Source organism: Oncorhynchus clarkii, chromosome 10 (assembly GCF_045791955.1).
Source record: "Oncorhynchus clarkii lewisi isolate Uvic-CL-2024 chromosome 10, UVic_Ocla_1.0, whole genome shotgun sequence".
In the NCBI taxonomy this organism is placed as follows: Eukaryota; Metazoa; Chordata; class Actinopteri; order Salmoniformes; family Salmonidae; genus Oncorhynchus; species Oncorhynchus clarkii.
This window is the reverse complement of record NC_092156.1, coordinates 1692300-1717941: the sequence shown is the minus strand read 5'-3', so window position 1 is coordinate 1717941 and position 25642 is coordinate 1692300. Positions and strand designations below refer to the sequence as shown.

Below are 25642 nucleotides of genomic sequence, written 5' to 3'. Positions count from 1 at the left end.
CTCTGTGGTTCAATGTGGAATAGTAATGTACCCATCCTCTGTTGTTCAATGTGCAGTAGTAATGTACACATCCTCTAGTTCAATGTGGAGTAGTAATGTACCCATCATCTGGTTCAATGTGGAATAGTAATGTACCCATCCTCTGTTGTTCAATGTGGAGTAGCAATGTACCCATCCTCTAGTTCAATGTGGAGTAGTAATGTACCCATCATCTGGTTCAGTGTGGAATAGTAATGTACCCATCCTCTGTTGTTCAATGTAGAGTAGTAATGTACCCATCCTCTGTGGTTAAATGTGGAGTAGTAATGTAGCCATCCTCTGACTGTGGTTCAATGTGGAGTAGTAATGTACCCATCCTCTGTGGTTCAATGTGGAGCAGTAATGTACCCATCCTATGTGGTTCAATGTGGAGTAGTAATGTAGCCATCCTCTGGCTGTGGTTCAATGTGGAGTAGTAATGTACCCATCCTTTGATTGATTGTGGAGTAGTAATGTACAATTCCTCTGGTGTTCAATGTAGAGTAGTACTGTACCCATCCTCTGGTTCAATGTGGAGTTGTAATGTACCCATCCTCTGGGATTCAATGAGGAGTAGTAATGTAGCCATCCTCTGGTTCAATGTGGAATAGTAATGTACCCATCCTCTGTGGTTCAATGTGGAGTAGTAATGTAGCCATCCTCTGGTTCAATGTGGAGTAGTAATGTAGCTGTCCACTGGCTGTGGTTCAATGTGGAATAGTAATGTACCCATCCTCTGGGATTCAACGTGGGGAAGTAATGTACCCATTCTCTGGGATTCAATGTGGAGTAGTAATGTACCCATCCTCTGTGGTTCAATGTAGAGTAGTAATGTAACCATCCTCTGGTTCAATGTGGAGCAGTAATGTAACCATCCTCTTGTTCAATGTGGAGTAGTAATGCAGCCATCATCTGGTTCAATGTGGAATAGTCATCCTCTGGTTCAATGTGGAGTAGTAATGTAGCCATCCTCTGGTTGTGGTTCAATGTGGAGTAGTAATGTAGCAATCCTCTGGTTGAATGTGGAGTAGTAATGTAGCCATCCTCTGATTCAATGTGGAATAGTCATCCTCTGATTCAATGTGTAGTAATGTAGCCATCCTCTGGTTCAATGTGAAATAGTAATCCTCTGGTTCAATGTGGAGTAGTAATGTAGCCATCCTCTGGCTGTGGTTCAATGTGGAATAGTAATGTACCCATCCTCTGTGGTTCAATGTGGAGTAGTAATGTAGCCATCCTCTGGTTCAACATGGAGTAGTAATGTACCCATCCTCCGTGGTTCAATGTGGAGTAGTAATGTACCCATCCTCTGGGGATCAAATTCTCTGGTTTAATGTGGACTAGTAAAGTAGTAATTATCTGGTGTAATGTGGAGTAGTTATGTAGCCATCCTCTGGTGTAATGTGGACTAGTAATGTAGTAATTCAGTGGTTTAATGTGGAGAAGTAATGTAGCCATCCTCTGGTTCAATGTGGAGTAGTAATGTAGCCATCCTCTGAGGTTCAATGTGGAGTAGTAATGTACCCATCATCAGGTTCAATGTGCAATAGTAATCCTCTGGTCCAATGTGAAGTAGTAATGTAGCCATCATCTAGTTCAATGTGCAATAGAAATCCTATGGTTCAATGTGAAGTAGTAATGTACCCATCCTCTGGCTGTGGTTCAATGTGGAGTAGTAATGTAGCCATCCTCTGGTTCAATGTGGAATAGTAATCATCTGGTTCAATGTGGAGTAGTAATGTAGCCATCCTCTGGTTCAATGTGGAATAGTAATCCTCTGGTTCAATGTGGAGTAGTAATGTAGCCATCCTCTGGCTGTGGTTCAATATGGAGTAGTAATGTAGCCATCCTCTGGTTCAACGTGGAGTAGTAATGTAGCCATCCTCTGTGGTTCAATGTGGAGTAGTAATGTAGCCATCCTCTGGTTCAACGTGGTGTAGTAATCCTCTGGTTCAATGTGGAGTAGTAATGTAGCCATCCTCTGGCTGTAGTTCAATGTGGAGTAGTAATGTAGCCATCCTCTAGCTGTGGTTCAATGTGGAGTAGTAATGTAGCTGTCCTCTGGCTGTGGTTCAATGTGGAGTAGTAATGTACCCATCCTCTGGTTCAACGTGGAGTCGTAAACTAGTAATTCTCTGGTTCAATGTGGAGTAGTAACGTAGCCAATCTCTGGCTGTGGTTCAATGTGGAGTAGTAATGTAGCCATCCTCTGGCTGTGGTTCAATGTGGAGTAGTAATGTACCCATCCTCTGACTGTGGTTCAATTTGGAGAAGTAATTTACCCATCATCTGGGGTCCAATGAGGAGTAGTAATGTACCCATCCTCCGTGGTTCAATGTGGAGTAGTAATGTAACCATCCTCTGTGGTTCAGTGTGGAGTAGTAATGTATTCATCCTCTGGGGTTCAATGTGGAGTAGTAATGTAGCCATCCTTTGGTTTAATGTGGAGTAGTAATGTAGTAATTATCTTTTTTAATGTGGAGTAGTAATCTAGCCATCCTCTGGCTGTGGTTCAATATGGAGTAGTAATATAGCCATCCTCTGGTTCAATGTGGAGTAGTAATGTAGCCATCCTTTGGTTTAATGTGGAGTAGTAATGTAGTAATTCTCTTTTTTAATGTGGAGTAGTAATGTAGCCATCCTTTGGTTTAATGTGGAGTAGTAATGTAGCCATCCTCTGGTTCAATGTGGAGTAGTAATGTAGTAATTCTCTGGTTTAATATGGATTAGTAATGTAGCCATCCTCTGTTTCAATGTGGAGTAGTAATGTATTCATCCTCTGGGGTTCAATGTGGAGTAGTAATGTATTCATCCTCTGGGGTTCAATGTGGAGTAGTAATGCAGTAATTATCTGGTTTAATGTGGAGTAGTAATGTAGTACTGCCCTAGCCAAACTATATCAACAACAACAACTCACTAGAACTGTCCTAGCCAGACTATACCAACAACGCCTCACTAGAACTGCCCTAGCCAGACTATACCAACAACACCTCACTAGATCTGCCCTAGCCAAACTATACCAACAACACCTCACAAGAACTGCCCTAGCCAGACTATACCAACAACAACACCTCACTACAACTGCCCTAGCCAGACTATACCAACAACAACACCTCACTAGAACTGCCCTAGCCAGACTATACCAACAACAACACCTCACTAGAACTGCCCTAGCCAGACTATACCAACAACACCTCACTAGATCTGCCCTAGCCAAACTATATCATCAACAACAACACCTCACTAGATCTGCCCTAGCCAGACTATACCAACAACGCCTCACTAGAACTGCCCTAGCCAGACTATACCAACAACAACACCTCACTAGAACTGCCCTAGCCAGACTATACCAACAACAACACCTCACTAGATCTGCCCTAGCCAGACTATACCAACAACAACACCTCACTAGATCTGCCCTAGCCAGACTATACCAACAACAACACCTCACTAGAACTGCCCTAGCCAGACTATACCAACAACACCTCACTAGAACTGCCCTAGCCAGACTATACCAACAACAACACCTCACTAGAACTGCCATAGCCAGACAGTACCAACAACACCTCACTAGAACTGCCCTAGCCAGACAGTAACCAACAACAACACCTCGATCAAACTGACCACGTTATCCTACAACCTCATCTGACACACGGATTGATGGACGCATGCACACACACTCTCTTTCTCTCTCTGCCCATCTCTCTCCCTTAATCTAAACATTAGATTTACCACATCACTCCCCTCTCCTCATCAACAACACTGAGCTAATTTGGTCATCTGCATAAATTATTGAAAGGCATTGTTTCTCTGAGAGCAGGGTGAAAATTATGCTGTTCAAATGTAGAGAGAGATAGAGAGAAACAGAGATACAGAGAGACAGACAGAGAGAGAGACAGAGAGAGAGATATAGACAGAGAGAGAGATATTGACAGAGAGGCAGACATAGAGAGAGAAACAGAGAGACAGACAGACAGAGAGAGAGACAGAGAGAGACCGAGAGAGAGAGACAGAGAGAGAGAGAGAGAGAGAGAGAGAGAGACAGAGAGAGAGCGACAGAGAGAGACAGAGAGAAAGAGAAAGACAGAGAGAGAGAGAAAGACAGAGAGAGAGAGACAGAGATATTTTATGGACAGATTCACATACACCACATTCGTCCATGATTCATCACTACATACCTGGCCCAGATTCCCGATAGCAATGGAGTGTTTTAACGATTCATCATTCCTACAACAGCCAAAGATGTAATTTGTTTGTTTATAAAACACCACGCAGAGAGAATGATTCTAAAACACCACGCACAGAGAATGTTTATAAAACATCACGCAGAGAGAATGTTTATAAAACACCACGCAGAGATAATGTTTATGAAACACCACGCAGAGAGAATGATTCTAAAACACCATGCAGAGAGAATGTTTATAAAACACCACGCAGAGAGAATGATTCTAAAACACCACGCAGAGATAATGTTTATGAAACACCACGCAGAGAGAATGATTCTAAAACACCACGCAGAGAGAATGTTTATAAAATACCACGCAGAGAGAACGATTATAAAACACCACGCAGAGAGAATGTTTATAAAACACCACGCAGAGAGAACGTTTATAAAACACCACGCAGAGAGAATGTTTATAAAACACCACACAGAGAGAATGATTATAAAACACCACGCAGAGAGAATGATTATAAAACACCACGCAGAGAGAAGGTTTATAAAACACCACGCAGAGAGAACGTTTATAAAACATCACGTAGAGAGAACGATTCTAAAACACCACGCAGAGAGAATGATTAAAACACCACGCAGAGAGAACGTTTATAAAACACCACGCAGAGAGAATGATTCTAAAACACCACGCAGAGAGAATGTTTATAAAACACCACGCAGAGAGAATGATTAAAACACCACGCAGAGAGAACGTTTATAAAACACCACGCAGAGAGAATGATTCTAAAACACCACGCAGAGAGAATGTTTTTAAAACACAACGCAGAGAGAATGATTATAAAACACCACGCAGAGAGAATGTCTAAAACACCACGCAGAGAGAACGTTTATAAAACACCACGCAGAGAGAATGTTTATAAAACACCACGCAGAGAGAAGGTTTATAAAACACCACGCAGAGAGAATGTTTATAAAACACCACGCAGAGAGAAGGTTTATAAAACACCACGCAGAGAGAATGTTTATAAAACACCACGCAGAGAGAAGGTTTATAAAACACCACGCAGAGAGAATGTTTATAAAACACCACGCAGAGAGAATGATTCTAAAACACCACGCACAGAGAATGTTTATAAAACACCACGCAGAGAGAATGTTTATAAAACACCACGCAGAGAGAATGTTTATAAAACACCACGCAGAGAGAATGTTTATAAAACACCACGCAGAGAGAATGATTATAAAACATCACGCAGAGAGAAGGTTTATAAAACACCACGCAGAGAGAATGATTATAAAACATCACGCAGAGAGAATGATTCTAAAACATCACGCAGAGAGAACGTTTATAAAACACCACGCAGAGAATGATTATAAAACACCACGCAGAGAGAATGATTAAAACACCACGCAGAGAGAATGATTAAAACACCATGCAGAGAGAATGTTTTTAAAACACCACGCAGAGAGAATGATTAAAACACCACGCAGAGAGAAGGTTTATAAAACACCACGCAGAGAGAATGATTCTAAAACACCACGCATAGAGAATGTTTATAAAACACCACGCAGAGAGAATGTTTATAAAACACCACGCAGAGAGAATGATTCTAAAACACCACGCAGAGAGAATGTTTATAAAACACCACGCAGAGAGAATGATTATAAAACACCACGCAGAGAGAATGTTTATAAAACACCACGCAGAGAGAACGATTCTAAAACACCACGCAGAGAGAATGTTTATAAAACACCACGCAGAGAGAATGTTTATAAAACACCACGCAGAGAGAATGTTTATAAAACACCACGCAGAGAGAATGTTTATAAAACACCACGCAGAGAGAATGTTTATAAAACACCACGCAGAGAGAACGATTCTAAAACACCACGCAGAGAGAATGATTCTAAAACACCACGCAGAGAGAATGATTCTAAAACACCACGCAGAGAGAATGTTTATAAAACACCACGCAGAGAGAATGATTCTAAAACACCACGCAGAGAGAATGTTTATAAAACACCACGCAGAGAGAATGTTTATAAAACACCACGCAGAGAGAACGATTCTAAAACACCACGCAGAGAGAAAGTTTATAAAACACCACGCAGAGAGAAGGTTTATAAAACATCACGCAGAGATAACGATTCTAAAACACCACGCAGAGAGAATGATTCTAAAACACCACGCAGAGAGAATGTTTATAAAACACCACGCAGAGAGAAGGTTTATAAAACACCACGCAGAGAGAATGATTAAAACACCACGCAGAAAGAATGATTAAAACACCACGCAGAGAGAATGATTAAAACACCACGCAGAGAGAATGATTTTAAACACCACGCAGAGAGAATGTTTCTAAAACACCACGCAGAGAGAATGATTAAAACACCACGCAGAGAGAATGTTTATAAAACACCACGCAGAGAGAATGATTATAAAACACCACGCAGAGAGAATGTTTATAAAACACCACGCAGAGAGAATGATTATAAAACACCACGCACATAGAATGTTTATAAAACACCACGCAGAGAGAATGTTTATAAAACACCACGCAGAGAGAATGTTTATAAAACACCACGCAGAGAGAATGTTTATAAAACACCACGCAGAGAGAATGATTCTAAAACACCACGCAGAGAGAATGTTTATAAAACACCACGCAGAGAGAACGATTATGAAACACCACGCAGAGAGAACGTTTATAAAACACCACGCAGAGAGAATGTTTATAAAACACCACGCAGAGAGAATGTTTATAAAACACCACGCAGAGAGAATGTTTATAAAACACCACGCAGAGAGAAGGTTTATAAAACACCACGCAGAGAGAATGTTTATAAAACACCACGCACAGAGAATGATTATAAAACACCACGCAGAGAGAACGTTTATAAAACACCACGCAGAGAGAAGGTTTATAAAACACCACGCAGAGAGAATGTTTATAAAACACCACGCAGAGAGAAGGTTTATAAAACACCACGCAGAGAGAAGGTTTATAAAACACCACGCAGAGAGAAGGTTTATAAAACACCACGCAGAGAGAATGATTATAAAACATCACGCAGAGAGAATGTTTTTAAAACACCACGCAGAGAGAATGATTAAAACACCACGCAGAGAGAAGGTTCATAAAACACCACGCAGAGAATGATTATAAAACACCACGCAGAGAGAATGATTAAAACACCACGCAGAGAGAATGATTAAAACACCACGCAGAGAGAATGATTAAAACACCACGCAGAGAGAAGGTTTAAAACACCAAGCAGAGAGAATGATTAAAACACCACGCAGAGAGAATGTTTATAAAACACCACGCAGAGAGAAAGTTTATAAAACACCACGCAGAGAGAATGATTCTAAAACACCACGCAGAGAGAATGATTCTAAAACACCACGCAGGGAGAAGGTTTATAAAACATCACGCAGAGAGAACGATTCTAAAACACCACGCAGAGAGAATGATTCTAAAACACCACGCAGAGAGAATGTTTATAAAACACCACGCAGAGAGAAAGTTTATAAAACACCACGCAGAGAGAATGATTCTAAAACACCACGCAGAGAGAATGATTCTAAAACACCACGCAGGGAGAAGGTTTATAAAACATCACGCAGAGAGAACGATTCTAAAACACCACGCAGAGAGAATGATTCTAAAACACCACGCAGAGAGAATGTTTATAAAACACCACGCAGAGAGAATGTTTATAAAACACCACGCAGAGAGAATGATTCTAAAACACCACGCAGAGAGAATGATTCTAAAACACCACGCAGGGAGAAGGTTTATAAAATATCACGCAGAGAGAACGATTCTAAAACACCACGCAGAGAGAATGATTCTAAAACACCACGCAGAGAGAATGTTTATAAAACACCACGCAGAGAGAATGTTTATAAAACACCACGCAGAGAGAATGATTCTAAAACACCACGCAGGGAGAAGGTTTATAAAACATCACGCAGAGAGAACGATTCTAAAACACCACGCAGAGAGAAGGTTTAAAACACCAAGCAGAGAGAATGATTAAAACACCACGCAGAGAGAATGTTTATAAAACACCACGCAGAGAGAAAGTTTATAAAACACCACGCAGAGAGAATGATTCTAAAACACCACGCAGAGAGAATGATTCTAAAACACCACGCAGGGAGAAGGTTTATAAAACATCACGCAGAGAGAACGATTCTAAAACACCACGCAGAGAGAATGATTCTAAAACACCACGCAGAGAGAATGTTTATAAAACACCACGCAGAGAGAATGTTTATAAAACACCACGCAGAGAGAATGTTTATAAAACACCACGCAGAGAGAATGTTTATAAAACACCACGCAGAGAGAATGATTATAAAACACCACGCACAGAGAATGTTTATAAAACACCACGCAGAGAGAATGTTTATAAAACACCACGCAGAGAGAATATTTATAAAACACCACGCAGAGAGAATATTTATAAAACACCACGCAGAGGGAATGATTATAAAACACCACGCAGAGAGAATGTTTATAAAACACCACGCAGAGAGAACGTTTATAAAACACCACGCAGAGAGAATATTTATAAAACACCACGCAGAGGGAATGATTATAAAACACCACGCAGAGAGAAGGTTTATAAAACACCACGCAGAGAGAATGATTAAAACACCACGCAGAGAGAATGATTATAAAACACCACGCAGAGAGAATGTTTATAAAACACCACGCAGAGAGAATGTTTATAAAACACCACGCAGAGAGAAGGTTTATAAAACACCACGCAGAGAGAACGTTTATAAAACACCACGCAGAGAGAAGGTTTATAAAACACCACGCAGAGAGAAGGTTTATAAAACACCACGCAGAGAGAATGATTAAAACACCACGCAGAGAGAACGTTTATAAAACACCACGCAGAGAGAATGATTCTAAAACACCACGCAGAGAGAATGATTCTAAAACACCACGCAGAGAGAATGTTTATAAAACACCACGCAGAGAGAATGATTATAAAACACCACGCAGAGAGAATGTTTATAAAACACCACGCAGAGAGAATGTTTATAAAACACCACGCAGAGAGAACGATTATGAAACACCACGCAGAGAGAATGATTCTAAAACACCACGCAGAGAGAATGTTTATAAAATACCACGCAGAGAGAACGATTATAAAACACCACGCAGAGAGAATGTTTATAAAACACCACGCAGAGAGAACGTTTATAAAACACCACGCAGAGAGAATGTTTATAAAACACCACACAGAGAGAATGATTATAAAACACCACGCAGAGAGAATGATTATAAAACACCACGCAGAGAGAAGGTTTATAAAACACCACGCAGAGAGAACGTTTATAAAACATCACGTAGAGAGAACGATTCTAAAACACCACGCAGAGAGAATGATTAAAACACCACGCAGAGAGAACGTTTATAAAACACCACGCAGAGAGAATGTTTATAAAACACCACGCAGAGAGAATGATTAAAACACCACGCAGAGAGAACGTTTATAAAACACCACGCAGAGAGAATGATTCTAAAACACCACGCAGAGAGAATGTTTTTAAAACACAACGCAGAGAGAATGATTATAAAACACCACGCAGAGAGAATGTCTAAAACACCACGCAGAGAGAACGTTTATAAAACACCACGCAGAGAGAATGTTTATAAAACACCACGCAGAGAGAAGGTTTATAAAACACCACGCAGAGAGAATGTTTATAAAACACCACGCAGAGAGAAGGTTTATAAAACACCACGCAGAGAGAATGTTTATAAAACACCACGCAGAGAGAAGGTTTATAAAACACCACGCAGAGAGAATGTTTATAAAACACCACGCAGAGAGAATGATTCTAAAACACCACGCACAGAGAATGTTTATAAAACACCACGCAGAGAGAATGTTTATAAAACACCACGCAGAGAGAATGTTTATAAAACACCACGCAGAGAGAATGATTCTAAAACATCACGCAGAGAGAACGTTTATAAAACACCACGCAGAGAATGATTATAAAACACCACGCAGAGAGAATGATTAAAACACCACGCAGAGAGAATGATTAAAACACCATGCAGAGAGAATGTTTTTAAAACACCACGCAGAGAGAATGATTAAAACACAACGCAGAGAGAAGGTTTATAAAACACCACGCAGAGAGAATGTTTATAAAACACCACGCAGAGAGAATGATTCTAAAACACCACGCAGAGAGAATGTTTATAAAACACCACGCAGAGAGAATGATTATAAAACACCACGCAGAGAGAATGTTTATAAAACACCACGCAGAGAGAACGATTCTAAAACACCACGCAGAGAGAATGTTTATAAAACACCACGCAGAGAGAATGTTTATAAAACACCACGCAGAGAGAATGTTTATAAAACACCACGCAGAGAGAATGTTTATAAAACACCACGCAGAGAGAATGTTTATAAAACACCACGCAGAGAGAACGATTCTAAAACACCACGCAGAGAGAATGATTCTAAAACACCACGCAGAGAGAATGATTCTAAAACACCACGCAGAGAGAATGTTTATAAAACACCACGCAGAGAGAATGATTCTAAAACACCACGCAGAGAGAATGTTTATAAAACACCACGCAGAGAGAACGATTCTAAAACACCACGCAGAGAGAAAGTTTATAAAACACCACGCAGAGAGAAGGTTTATAAAACATCACGCAGAGATAACGATTCTAAAACACCACGCAGAGAGAATGATTCTAAAACACCACGCAGAGAGAATGTTTATAAAACACCACGCAGAGAGAAGGTTTATAAAACACCACGCAGAGAGAATGATTAAAACACCACGCAGAAAGAATGATTAAAACACCACGCAGAGAGAATGATTTTAAACACCACGCAGAGAGAATGTTTCTAAAACACCACGCAGAGAGAATGATTATAAAACACCACGCAGAGAGAATGTTTATAAAACACCACGCAGAGAGAATGATTATAAAACACCACGCACATAGAATGTTTATAAAACACCACGCAGAGAGAATGATTCTAAAACACCACGCAGAGAGAATGTTTATAAAACACCACGCAGAGAGAACGATTATGAAACACCACGCAGAGAGAACGTTTATAAAACACCACGCAGAGAGAATGTTTATAAAACACCACGCAGAGAGAATGTTTATAAAACACCACGCAGAGAGAATGTTTATAAAACACCACGCAGAGAGAAGGTTTATAAAACACCACGCAGAGAGAATGTTTATAAAACACCACGCACAGAGAATGTTTATAAAACACCACGCAGAGAGAACGTTTATAAAACACCACGCAGAGAGAAGGTTTATAAAACACCACGCAGAGAGAAGGTTTATAAAACACCACGCAGAGAGAAGGTTTATAAAACACCACGCAGAGAGAAGGTTTATAAAACACCACGCAGAGAGAAGGTTTATAAAACACCACGCAGAGAGAATGATTATAAAACATCACGCAGAGAGAATGTTTTTAAAACACCACGCAGAGAGAATGATTAAAACACCACGCAGAGAGAAGGTTCATAAAACACCACGCAGAGAATGATTATAAAACACCACGCAGAGAGAATGATTAAAACACCACGCAGAGAGAATGATTAAAACACCACGCAGAGAGAATGATTAAAACACCACGCAGAGAGAAGGTTTAAAACACCAAGCAGAGAGAATTATTAAAACACCACGCAGAGAGAATGTTTATAAAACACCACGCAGAGAGAAAGTTTATAAAACACCACGCAGAGAGAATGATTCTAAAACACCACGCAGAGAGAATGATTCTAAAACACCACGCAGGGAGAAGGTTTATAAAACATCACGCAGAGAGAACGATTCTAAAACACCACGCAGAGAGAATTATTCTAAAACACCACGCAGAGAGAATGTTTATAAAACACCACGCAGAGAGAATGTTTATAAAACACCACGCAGAGAGAAAGTTTATAAAACACCACGCAGAGAGAATGATTCTAAAACACCACGCAGAGAGAATGATTCTAAAACACCACGCAGGGAGAAGGTTTATAAAACATCACGCAGAGAGAACGATTCTAAAACACCACGCAGAGAGAATGTTTATAAAACACCACGCAGAGAGAATGTTTATAAAACACCACGCAGAGAGAATGATTCTAAAACACCACGCAGAGAGAATGATTCTAAAACACCACGCAGGGAGAAGGTTTATAAAACATCACGCAGAGAGAACGATTCTAAAACACCACGCAGAGAGAATGATTCTAAAACACCACGCAGAGAGAATGTTTATAAAACACCACGCAGAGAGAATGTTTATAAAACACCACGCAGAGAGAATGATTCTAAAACACCACGCAGGGAGAAGGTTTATAAAACATCACGCAGAGAGAACGATTCTAAAACACCACGCAGAGAGAAGGTTTAAAACACCAAGCAGAGAGAATGATTAAAACACCACGCAGAGAGAATGTTTATAAAACACCATGCAGAGAGAAAGTTTATAAAACACCACGCAGAGAGAATGATTCTAAAACACCACGCAGAGAGAATGATTCTAAAACACCACGCAGGGAGAAGGTTTATAAAACATCACGCAGAGAGAACGATTCTAAAACACCACGCAGAGAGAATGATTCTAAAACACCACGCAGAGAGAATGTTTATAAAACACCACGCAGAGAGAATGTTTATAAAACACCACGCAGAGAGAATGATTATAAAACACCACGCACAGAGAATGTTTATAAAACACCACGCAGAGAGAATGTTTATAAAACACCACGCAGAGAGAATATTTATAAAACACCACGCAGAGAGAATATTTATAAAACACCACGCAGAGGGAATGATTATAAAACACCACGCAGAGAGAATGTTTATAAAACACCACGCAGAGAGAACGTTTATAAAACACCACGCAGAGAGAATATTTATAAAACACCACGCAGAGGGAATGATTATAAAACACCACGCAGAGAGAAGGTTTATAAAACACCACGCAGAGAGAATGATTAAAACACCACGCAGAGAGAATGATTATAAAACACCACGCAGAGAGAATGTTTATAAAACACCACGCAGAGAGAATGTTTATAAAACACCACGCAGAGAGAAGGTTTATAAAACACTACGCAGAGAGAACGTTTATAAAACACCACGCAGAGAGAAGGTTTATAAAACACCACGCAGAGAGAAGGTTTATAAAACACCACGCAGAGAGAATGATTAAAACACCACGCAGAGAGAACGTTTATAAAACACCACGCAGAGAGAATGATTCTAAAACACCACGCAGAGAGAATGTTTATAAAACACCACGCAGAGAGAATGATTATAAAACACCACGCAGAGAGAATGTTTATAAAACACCACGCAGAGAGAATGTTTATAAAACACCACGCAGAGAGAATGTTTATAAAACACCACGCAGAGAGAATGTTTATAAAACACCACGCAGAGAGAACGTTTATAAAACACCACGCAGAGAGAATGTTTATAAAACACCACGCAGAGAGAAAGTTTATAAAACACCACGCAGAGAGAATGATTCTAAAACACCACGCAGAGAGAATGATTCTAAAACACCACGCAGGGAGAAGGTTTATAAAACATCACGCAGAGAGAACGATTCTAAAACACCACGCAGAGAGAATGATTCTAAAACACCACGCAGAGAGAATGTTTATAAAACACCACGCAGAGAGAATGTTTATAAAACACCACGCAGAGAGAATGTTTATAAAACACCACGCAGAGAGAAGGTTTATAAAACACCACGCAGAGAGAATGATTAAAACACCACGCAGAGAGAATGATTAAAACACCACGCAGAGAGAATGATTAAAACACCACGCAGAGAGAATGTTTATAAAACACCACGCAGAGAGAATGATTAAAACACCACGCAGAGAGAATGTTTATAAAACACCACGCAGAGAGAATGATTATAAAACACCACGCACAGAGAATGTTTATAAAACACCACGCAGAGAGAAGGTTTATAAAACACCACGCAGAGAGAATGTTTATAAAACACCACGCAGAGAGAACGTTTATAAAACACCACGCAGAGAGAAGGTTTATAAAACACCACGCAGAGAGAATGATTATAAAACACCACGCAGAGAGAATGTTTATAAAACACCACGCAGAGAGAATGTTTATAAAACACCACGCAGAGAGAATGATTCTAAAACACCACGCAGAGAGAATGTTTATAAAACACCACGCAGAGAGAATGTTTATAAAACACCACGCAGAGAGAATGATTATAAAACACCACGCAGAGAGAATGTTTATAAAACACCACGCAGAGAGAATGTTTATAAAACACCACGCAGAGAGAATGTATATAAAACACCACGCAGAGAGAAGGTTTATAAAACACCACGCAGAGAGAACGATTATAAAACACCACGCAGAGAGAATGATTAAAACACCACGCAGAGAGAATGATTATAAAACACCACGCACAGAGAATGTTTATAAAACACCACGCAGAGAGAATGTTTATAAAACACCACGCAGAGAGAATGATTAAAACACCAAGCAGAGAGAATGATTAAAACACCACGCAGAGAGAATGTTTATAAAACACCACGCAGAGAGAATGATTATAAAACACCACGCACAGAGAATGTTTATAAAACACCACGCAGAGAGAATGATTATAAAACACCACGCACAGAGAATGTTTATAAAACACCACGCAGAGAGAATGTTTATAAAACACCACGCAGAGAGAATGTTTATAAAACACCACGCAGAGAGAATGATTATAAAACACCACGCAGAGAGAATGTTTATAAAACACCACGCAGAGAGAATGTTTATAAAACACCACGCAGAGAGAATGTATATAAAACACCACGCAGAGAGAAGGTTTATAAAACACCACGCAGAGAGAACGATTATAAAACACCACGCAAAGAGAACGTTTATAAAACACCACGCAGAGAGAAGGTTTATAAAACACCACGCAGAGAGAAGGTTTATAAAACACCACGCAGAGAGAATGTTTATAAAACACCACGCAGAGAGAATGTTTATAAAACACCACGCAGAGAGAATGATTCTAAAACACCACGCAGAGAGAATGTTTATAAAACACCACGCAGAGAGAATGTTTATAAAACACCACGCAGAGAGAATGATTATAAAACACCACGCAGAGAGAATGTTTATAAAACACCACGCAGAGAGAATGTTTATAAAACACCACGCAGAGAGAATGTATATAAAACACCACGCAGAGAGAAGGTTTATAAAACACCACGCAGAGAGAACGATTATAAAACACCACGCAGAGAGAATGATTAAAACACCACGCAGAGAGAATGATTATAAAACACCACGCACAGAGAATGTTTATAAAACACCACGCAGAGAGAATGTTTATAAAACACCACGCAGAGAGAATGATTAAAACACCAAGCAGAGAGAATGATTAAAACACCACGCAGAGAGAATGTTTATAAAACACCACGCAGAGAGAATGATTATAAAACACCACGCACAGAGAATGTTTATAAAACACCACGCAGAGAGAATGATTATAAAACACCACGCACAGAGAATGTTTATAAAACACCACGCAGAGAGAATGTTTATAAAACACCACGCAGAGAGAATGTTTATAAAACACCACGCAGAGAGAATGATTATAAAACACCACGCAGAGAGAATGTTTATAAAACACCACGCAGAGAGAATGTTTATAAAACACCACGCAGAGAGAATGTATATAAAACACCACGCAGAGAGAAGGTTTATAAAACACCACGCAGAGAGAACGATTCTAAAACACCACGCAAAGAGAACGTTTATAAAACACCACGCAGAGAGAAGGTTTATAAAACACCACGCAGAGAGAAGGTTTATAAAACACCACGCAGAGAGAAGGTTTATAAAACACCACGCAGAGAGAAGGTTTATAAAACACCACGCAGAGAGAAGGTTTATAAAACACCACGCAGAGAGAAGGTTTATAAAACACCACGCAGAGAGAATGTTTATAAAACACCACGCACAGAGAATGTTTATAAAACACCACGCAGAGAGAAGGTTTATAAAACACCACGCAGAGAGAAGGTTTATAAAACACCACGCAGAGAGAAGGTTTATAAAACACCACGCAGAGAGAAGGTTTATAAAACACCACGCAGAGAGAAGGTTTATAAAACACCACGCAGAGAGAAGGTTTATAAAACACCACGCAGAGAGAATGTTTATAAAACACCACGCAGAGAGAATGTTTATAAAACACCACGCAGAGAGAACGTTTATAAAACACCACACAGAGAGAATGATTCTAAAACACCACGCAGAGAGAACGATTCTAAAACACCACGCAGAGAGAATGTTTTTAAAACACCACGCAGAGAGAACGTTTATAAAACACCACGCAGAGAGAACTTTTCTAAAACATCACGTAGAGAGAACGATTCTAAAACACCACGCATAAAGAATGTTTATAAAACACCACGCAGAGAGAACGTTTATAAAACACCACGCAGAGAGAATGTTTATAAAACACCACGCAGAGAGAAGGTTTATAAAACACCACGCAGAGAGAAGGTTTATAAAACACCACGCAGAGAGAATGATTATAAAACATCACGCAGAGAGAATGTTTTTAAAACACCACGCAGAGAGAATGATTAAAACACCACGCAGAGAGAAGGTTTATAAAACACCACGCAGAGAATGATTATAAAACACCACGCAGAGAGAATGATTAAAACACCACGCAGAGAGAATGTTTTTAAAACACCACGCAGAGAGAATGATTAAAACACCACGCAGAGAGAAGGTTTATAAAACACCATGCAGAGAGAACGATTCTAAAACACCACGCAGAGAGAATGATTATAAAACACCACGCAGAGAGAATGATTATAAAACATCACGCAGAGAGAATGTTATTAAAACACCACGCAGAGAGAATGATTAAAACACCACGCAGAGAGAAGGTTTATAAAACACCACGCAGAGAATGATTATAAAACACCATGCAGAGAGAATGATTAAAACACCACGCAGAGAGAATGTTATTAAAACACCACGCAGAGAGAATGATTAAAACACCACGCAGAGAGAAGGTTTATAAAACACCACGCAGAGAGAAGGTTTATAAAACATCACGCAGAGAGAACGTTTTTAAAACACCACGCAGAGAGAAGGTTTATAAAACACCACGCAGAGAGAACTTTTATAAAACATCACGTAGAGAGAAGGTTTATAAAACACCACGCATAGAGAATGTTTATAAAACACCACGCAGAGAGAACGATTCTAAAACACCACGCAGAGAGAATGTTTATAAAACACCACGCAGAGAGAATGTTTATAAAACACCACGCAGAGAGAACGATTCTAAAACACCACGCAGAGAGAATGTTTATAAAACACCACGCAGAGAGAATGTTTATAAAACACCACGCAGAGAGAACGATTCTAAAACACCACGCAGAGAGAATGTTTATAAAACACCACGCAGAGAGAATGATTCTAAAACACCACGCAGAGAGAATGATTCTAAAACACCACGCAGAGAGAATGTTTATAAAACACCACGCAGAGAGAATGTTTATAAAACACCACGCAGAGAGAATGTTTATAAAACACCACGCAGAGAGAACGATTCTAAAACACCACGCAGAGAGAATGTTTATAAAACACCACGCAGAGAGAATGTTTTTAAAACACCACGCAGAGAGAATGTTTATAAAACATCACGCAGAGAGAATGATTAAAACACCACGCAGAGAGAATGATTAAAACACCAAGCAGAGAGAATGATTAAAACACCACGCAGAGAGAATGTTTATAAAACACCACGCAGAGAGAATGATTATAAAACACCACGCAGAGAGAATGTTTATAAAACACCACGCAGAGAGAATGTTTATAAAACACCACGCAGAGAGAATGTTTATAAAACACCACGCAGAGAGAATGTTTATAAAACACCACGCAGAGAGAATGATTAAAACACCACGCAGAGAGAAGGTTTATAAAACACCACGCAGAGAATGATTATAAAACACCACGCAGAGAGAATGATTAAAACACCACGCAGAGAGAATGTTTTTAAAACACCACGCAGAGAGAATGATTAAAACACCACGCAGAGAGAAGGTTTATAAAACACCACGCAGAGAGAAGGTTTATAAAACATCACGCAGAGAGAACTTTTATAAAACATCACGTAGAGAGAACGATTCTAAAACACCACGCATAGAGAATGTTTATAAAACACCACGCAGAGAGAACGTTTATAAAACACCACGCAGAGAGAATGATTCTAAAACACCACGCAGAGAGAAGGTTTATAAAACACCACGCAGAGAGAACTTTTATAAAACATCACGTAGAGAGAATGTTTATAAAACACCACGCAGAGAGAATGATTATAAAACACCACGCAGAGAGAATGATTATAAAACACCACGCAGAGAGAATGTTTATAAAACACCACGCAGAGAGAATGATTCTAAAACACCACGCAGAGAGAATGTTTATAAAACACCACGCAGAGAGAACGATTCTAAAACACCACGCAGAGAGAATGTTTATAAAACACCATGCAGAGAGAATGATTCTAAAACACCACGCAGAGAGAATGATTCTAAAACACCACGCAGAGAGAATGTTTATAAAACACCACGCAGAGAGAATGATTAAAACACCACGCAGAGAGAATGATTATAAAACACCACGCAGAGAGAATGTTTATAAAACACCACGCAGAGAGAATGTTTATAAAACACCACGCAGAGAGAACGATTCTAAAACACCACGCAGAGAGAATGTTTATAAAACACCACGCAGAGAGAATGTTTTTAAAACACCACGCAGAGAGAATGTTTATAAAACATCACGCAGAGAGAATGATTAAAACACCACGCAGAGAGAATGATTAAAACACCAAGCAGAGAGAATGATTAAAACACCACGCAGAGAGAATGATTAAACACCACGCAGAGAGAATGTTTATAAAACACCACGCAGAGAGAATGATTATAAAACACCACGCAGAGAGAATGTTTATAAAACACCACGCAGAGAGAAGGTTTATAAAACACCACGCAGAGAGAATGTTCATTAAGTGCGTCGTTGAGGCATAGTGTCGATACTGATGGGGAAGAAAAGCAGTGACGATCTCGGCTCAGCTTTCTCCAATCAAATCTGACCTTAACATTACAATTATTCCACAATACTGATGAGAGATCAGATCCTAGAGAGATAATACCCATTGTTACAAATATTAAGGAGGCTTATTCTAACGCAATAATGCACTATATCAAGATGATGGATCAATATAATAATTAAATAAATAAATATATTGAGGCAAACATTTGACAGCAGACAAAATAGAAAGAAAATCAACTAAATTGAATGAACATGAATGTACTGCATATACAAATATATAGACCCATAGTCTATACTGTCGATAGGCTGTTTACCTTTTAATGCAGTCATCTCTATTTTAATTTCATTATATGTTTAGCAGAGATCTCTTCTGTTTAAAGTGATGCAGAATGGCAAAAATAAAAGAAGCACATAGCTGTTCTACTAGTGGTCTGAGGCAGGCGTCATATTATGAGTGTTTTCAAGTGCAATGATATTACCAGTTGGTTTTAGGAAGCGGATGTAACGATGCTCCTACGAAGGTTCAAACAATGAATTTAGTCTTAAGATGCCGGGCCCTGTTTTCGAAATATGATTCATAACAACAAACCATCACTACAGACCATCACTACAGACCCTCACTACAGACTATCACTACAAACCCTCACTACAGACCATCACTACAAACCCTCACTACAGACCATCACTACAAACTATCACTACAGACCATCACTACAGACCCTCGCAACAGACCATCACTACAAACCATCACTGTAGACCATCACTACAGACCATCACAACAAACTATCACAACAAACTATCACTACAGACCATTACAACAGACCATCACTACAGACCCTCACAACAAACCATCACTACAGACCATCACTACAGACCATCACAACAGACCATCACAACAGACCCTCACAACAAACCATCACTACAGACCCTCAATTTAGACCATCACTAAGACCCTCGCAACAGACCATCACTACAGACCATCACTGCAGACCATCACAACAGACCCTCAAAACAAACTATCACTACAGACCATTACAACAGCCCATCACTACAGACCCTCACAACAAACCATCACTACAGACCATCACTACAGACCATCACTACAAACCCTCACTACAGACCATCACAACAGACCCTCAAAACAAACCATCACTACAGACCCTCACTATAGACCCTCACAACAGACCCTCACAACAGACCCTCACTACTGATCATCACTACAGACACTTTCGACCAGGGCCTATAGAGGACCACTAGGGACAGAGACCAGGGACCATAGAGGACCACTAGGGACAGAGACCAGGGACAGAGACCAGGGACCATTGAGGACCACTAGGGACAGAGACCAGGGACAGAGACCAGGGACAGAGACCAGGGACCATAGAGGACCACTAGGGACAGAGACAAGGGACCATAGAGGACCACTAGGGACAGAGACCAGGGACAGAGACCAGGGACCATTGAGGACCACTAGGGACAGAGACCAGGGACAGAGACCAGGGACAGAGACCAGGGACAGAGACCAGGGACCATAGAGGACCACTAGGGACAGAGACAAGGGACCATAGAGGACCACAAGGGACCGAGATCAGGGACAGAGACCAGGGCCCATAGAGGACCACGAGGGACAGAGACCAGGGACAGAGACCAGGGCCCATAGAGGACCACTAGGGACAGAGACCAGGGACAGAGACCAGGGCCCTTAGAGGACCACTAGGGACAGAGACCAGGGACAGAGACCAGGGACCATAGAGGACCACTAGGGGCAGAGACCAGGGACAGAGACCAGGGACCATAGAGGACCACTAGGGACAGAGACCAGGGACAGAGACCAGGGATAGAGACCAGGGACCATAGAGGACCACGAGGGAGGAGAGACCAGTGTCCATAGAGGACCACTAGGGACAGAGACCAGGGACAGAGACCAGGGACCATAGAGGACCACTAGGGACAGAGACCAGGGCCAATAGAGGACCACAAGGGACAGAGACCAGGGACAGAGACCAGGGCCCATAGAGGACCACTAGGGACAGAGACCAGGGACCATAGAGGACCACCAGGGACAGAGAACAGGGACCATAGATCAGGGTGTGACAAACACAGCATGTCTGATGTTAGCCATTTGAGTCAGCAATCTACACAAACACATGGACGCATGGAAACACACACACACACATGCACTTACACAAGATCTCACACACGCACATACACCTTCGCCCCAACCTGAGGTCCTGAGCGCCCTGAAGCAGGTTTTCATCAAGGATCTCTCTGTACTTTGCTCCATTCATCTTTACCTCGATCCTGACTAGTCTCCTAGTCCCTGCCACTGAAAAACATCCCCGCAGCAATATGCTGCCACCACCATGCTTCACTGTAGGGATGGTGCCAGGTTTCCTCCAGACGTGACGCTTGGCATTCAGGTCAAATAGTTTAATATTGGTTTCATCAAACCAGAGGAATGCCACAGGAAAGGAAGACCCAGAGTTACCTCTGCTACAGACGACAAGTTCATTAGAGTTACCAGCCCCTGAAAATGTAGCCCAAATTAATGCTTCACAGTTCAAGCAACAGACATCTCAACATCAACTGTTCAGAGGAGACTGCGTGAATAAGGCCTTCATGGTTGAATTGCTGCAAAGAAACCACTACTAAAGAACAAAAATATGAAGATGAGACTTGCTTTGGCCAAAAAACACAAACAATGGACATTAGACCGGTGGAAATCTGTCCGTTGGTCTGATGAGTCCAAATGTGAGATTTCTGGTTCCAACCTCCGTGTCTTTGTGAGACGCAGAATAGGTGAACGGATTATCTCTGCATGTGTGGTTCCCACCGTGAAGCATGGAGGAGGAGGTGTGATGGTGTGGGAGTGCTTTCTTATTTCTTATTGTTTTCATTATTTCATTATGCCTTGAATCTATTCTCTCACGCCCAGAAACCTGCTCCTTTTACACTCTGCTCTGAACGCACTAGGCGACCAGTTCTTACAGCCTTTAGACGTTCTCTTATCCTACTCCTCCTGTGTTCCTCTGGCGATGTAGAGGTGAATCCAGGCACTGCAGTGCCTAGTTCCACTCCTATTCCCCAGGCGCTCTCTTTTGATGACGTCTGTAGCCGTAATAGCCTTGGTTTCATGCATGTTAACATTAGAAGCCTCCTCCCTAAGTTTGTTTTATTCACTGCTTTAGCACACTCTGCCAACCCGGATGTTCTAGCTTTGTCTGAATCCTGGCTTAGGAAGTCCAACAAAAACCTTGACATTTCCATCCCTAACTATAACATTTTCCGACAAGATCGAACTGCCAAAGGGGGCGGTGTGGCAATCTACTGCAGAGAGCCAGCAGAATTCTGTCTCACTACCCAGGTCAGTACCCAAACAAATCAAACACTTTAAAAAAAGCCATCTTTCCAGAAACAGGTCTCTTACTGTTGCCGCTTGCTACAGACCACCATCTGTCCCAGCTGTGCCCTGGACACCATATGTGAATTAATTGCCACCCATCTTGCCATCCATCTTCAAAGCTTGTGCTGTTAGGTGACCTAAACTGGAACATGCTTAACACCCCGGCCATCCTACAATCTAAGCTTGATGCCCTCAATCTCACACAAATGATCAATGAACCCACCAGGTACAACCCCAAATCCATAAACACAGGCACCCTCATAGATGTCATACTGACCAACTTGTCCTCCAAATACACCTCTGCTGCTTTCAGCCAAGATCTCAGCGATCACTGCCTCATCGCCTGCATCCGTAATGGGTCGGTGGTCAAACAACCAGCACTCATCACTGTCAATCGCTCCCTAAAACACTTCAGTGAGCAGTCCTTTCTAATCGACCTGGCCCGGGTATCCTGGATGGATATTGAACTCATCCCGTCAGTAGATGATGCCTTCTCCTCTATGCAATCTGGTTTCAGAGCTGGTCATGGGTGCACCTCAGCCACGCTCAAGGTACTAAACGATATCTTAACCGCCATCGATAAGAGACATTACAGTGCAGCCGTCTTCATCGACCTGGCCAAGGCTTTCGACTCTGTCAATCACCACATTCTTATCGGCAGACTCAACAGCCTTGGTTTCTCAAATACCTGCCTCGCCTGGTTCACTAACTACTTCTCAGACAGAGTTCAGTGTGTCAAATCGGAGGGCCTGTTGTCTGGACCTTTGGCAGTCTCTATGGGGGTGACACAGGGTTAAATTCTCAGGTCCGACTCTTTTCTCTGTATACATCAATGATATCGCTCCTGCTGTTGGTAAGTCTCTGATCCACCTCTACGCAGACGACACCATTCTGTATACCTCTGGCCCTTCGTTGGACACTGTGTTAACTAACCTCCAGATGAGCTTCAATGCCGTACAACTCTCCTTCTGTGGCCTCCAACTGCTCTTAAATGCAAGTAAAACTAAATGCATGCTCTTCAACCGATCGCTACCTGCACCTGCCCGCCCGTCCAGCATCACTACTCTGGGCGGTTCTGACCTAGAATATGTGGACAACTACAAATACCTAGGTGCCTGGTTAGACTGAAAACTCTCCGTCCAGACTCACATTAAACATCTCCAATCCAAAATTACATCTAGAATCAGCTTCTTATTTCACAACAAAGCATTCTTCACTCATGCTGCAAAACATACCCTCGTAAAACTGACTATCCTACCGATCCTCGACTTCGGCGATGTCATTTACAAAATAGCCTACAACACTCTACTCAACAAACTGGATGCAGTCTATCACAGTGCCATCCGTTTTGTCACCAAAGCCCCATATACGACCCATCACTGCAACCTGTATGCTCTAGTTGGCTGGCCTGCGCTTCATACTCGTCACCAAACCCACTGGCTCCAGGTCATCTATAAGTCTTTGCTAGGTAAAGCCCCACCTTGTCTCAGCTCACTGGTCACCATAGCAGCACCCACTCGTAGCACACACTCCAGCAGGTATATCTCATTGGTCATCCCCAAAGCCAATCCTTCCTTTGGCAAAAAATCTCTGAAGCTGGAGACTCATATCTCACTCACTAACTTTAAGCACCAGCTGTCAGAGCAGCTCACAGATTATTGCACCTGCCCATCTATAAATAGTCCAACTACCTCACCCCCATACTGTATTTATTTATTTATTTTGCTCCTTTGCACCCCAGTATCTCTACTTGCACATTAATCTTCTTCACATCTACCATTCCAGTGTTTAATTGCTATATTGTAATTATTTAGCCACTACGGCCTATTTACTGCCTTAACTCCCTTATCTTACCTTATTTGCACACACTGAATATAGACTTTTCTATTGTAGTATTGACTGTATGTTTGTTTTACTCCATGTGTAACTCTGTGTTGTTGTTTGTGTCGAATTGCTTTGCTTTATCTTGGTCAGGTCACAGTTGTAAATAAGAACTTGTTCTCAACTTGCCTACCTGGTTAAATAAAGGTGAAATAAAAATATATACTTTTATACAACTTTTTGTTCAAAAAACTATATACAATCTTCCACTTTCACAATATAGAGTGTTAAACTCTCCCTCTCTCTCTCTCCCTCTCTATCCCTACCTCTCTCCTTCTCCCTTTCCCTCTCCCCCCACCTCTCTCCCTCTCCCTCTCCCCCTCCCCCCACCTCTCTCCCTATCCCCCCACCTCTCTTCCTCTCCCTCTCTCTCTCTCCCCCCCTCTCCCTCTGTCTCAGTATATCAGGTTAAAGTGTCTAGGTGCACACTCAGCTCAACAGCCTTAGCTCTCTGCCAAAACACACACACACACACACATACATACAGAGAGAGAGAGAGCAAGACAACATCTGTCTGTAACAATCTGACGTGAAAGATTAAACCAATTTAGGTCCATTAGTACATTAGTGATGGGGGAGGAGGGGGAGGAGGGGTAAGGAGGGTGGAGTATGGGGTGAGGAGGTGGGATCCTCTCCTTTTCTCCACCCCCTTTATCCTCTACTCCTCTCCTACTCCTCTATTCTTCTCCTCCTCCTCTCTTCCTCTCCTCCTCCTCTCTTCCTCTCCTCCTCCTCTCTTCACCTCCTCTCTTCCTCACCTCTCTTCATGTTTTATTCATAGTCAGGTCAGAAGTAGGGCATCTGAACAACATGTCACATCTGCTCTCATCAACACAAACACACACACACACACACACACACACACACACACGGACACACACACACAGGCTTCCTCTACTATCAATGTTTCATGTCTGTTTGAAGTGGATGGGTCTAAAGAGGTGATGGGAGAGGAGCTGGGAGAGGTGATGGGAGAGGAGCTGGGAGAGGTGATGGGAGAGGAGC

The 25642-nt window shown here is 41.4% G+C and overlaps 1 protein-coding gene across 1 annotated transcript in view; it reads right to left on the bottom strand.

Moving 5' to 3' along the window:
* LOC139419371 (cell adhesion molecule 2-like) overlaps positions 1 to 25642 on the bottom strand; it is a 478628-nt gene that overhangs the window by 387264 nt on the left and 65722 nt on the right. The gene's annotated exons all lie outside the window — the stretch shown is intronic.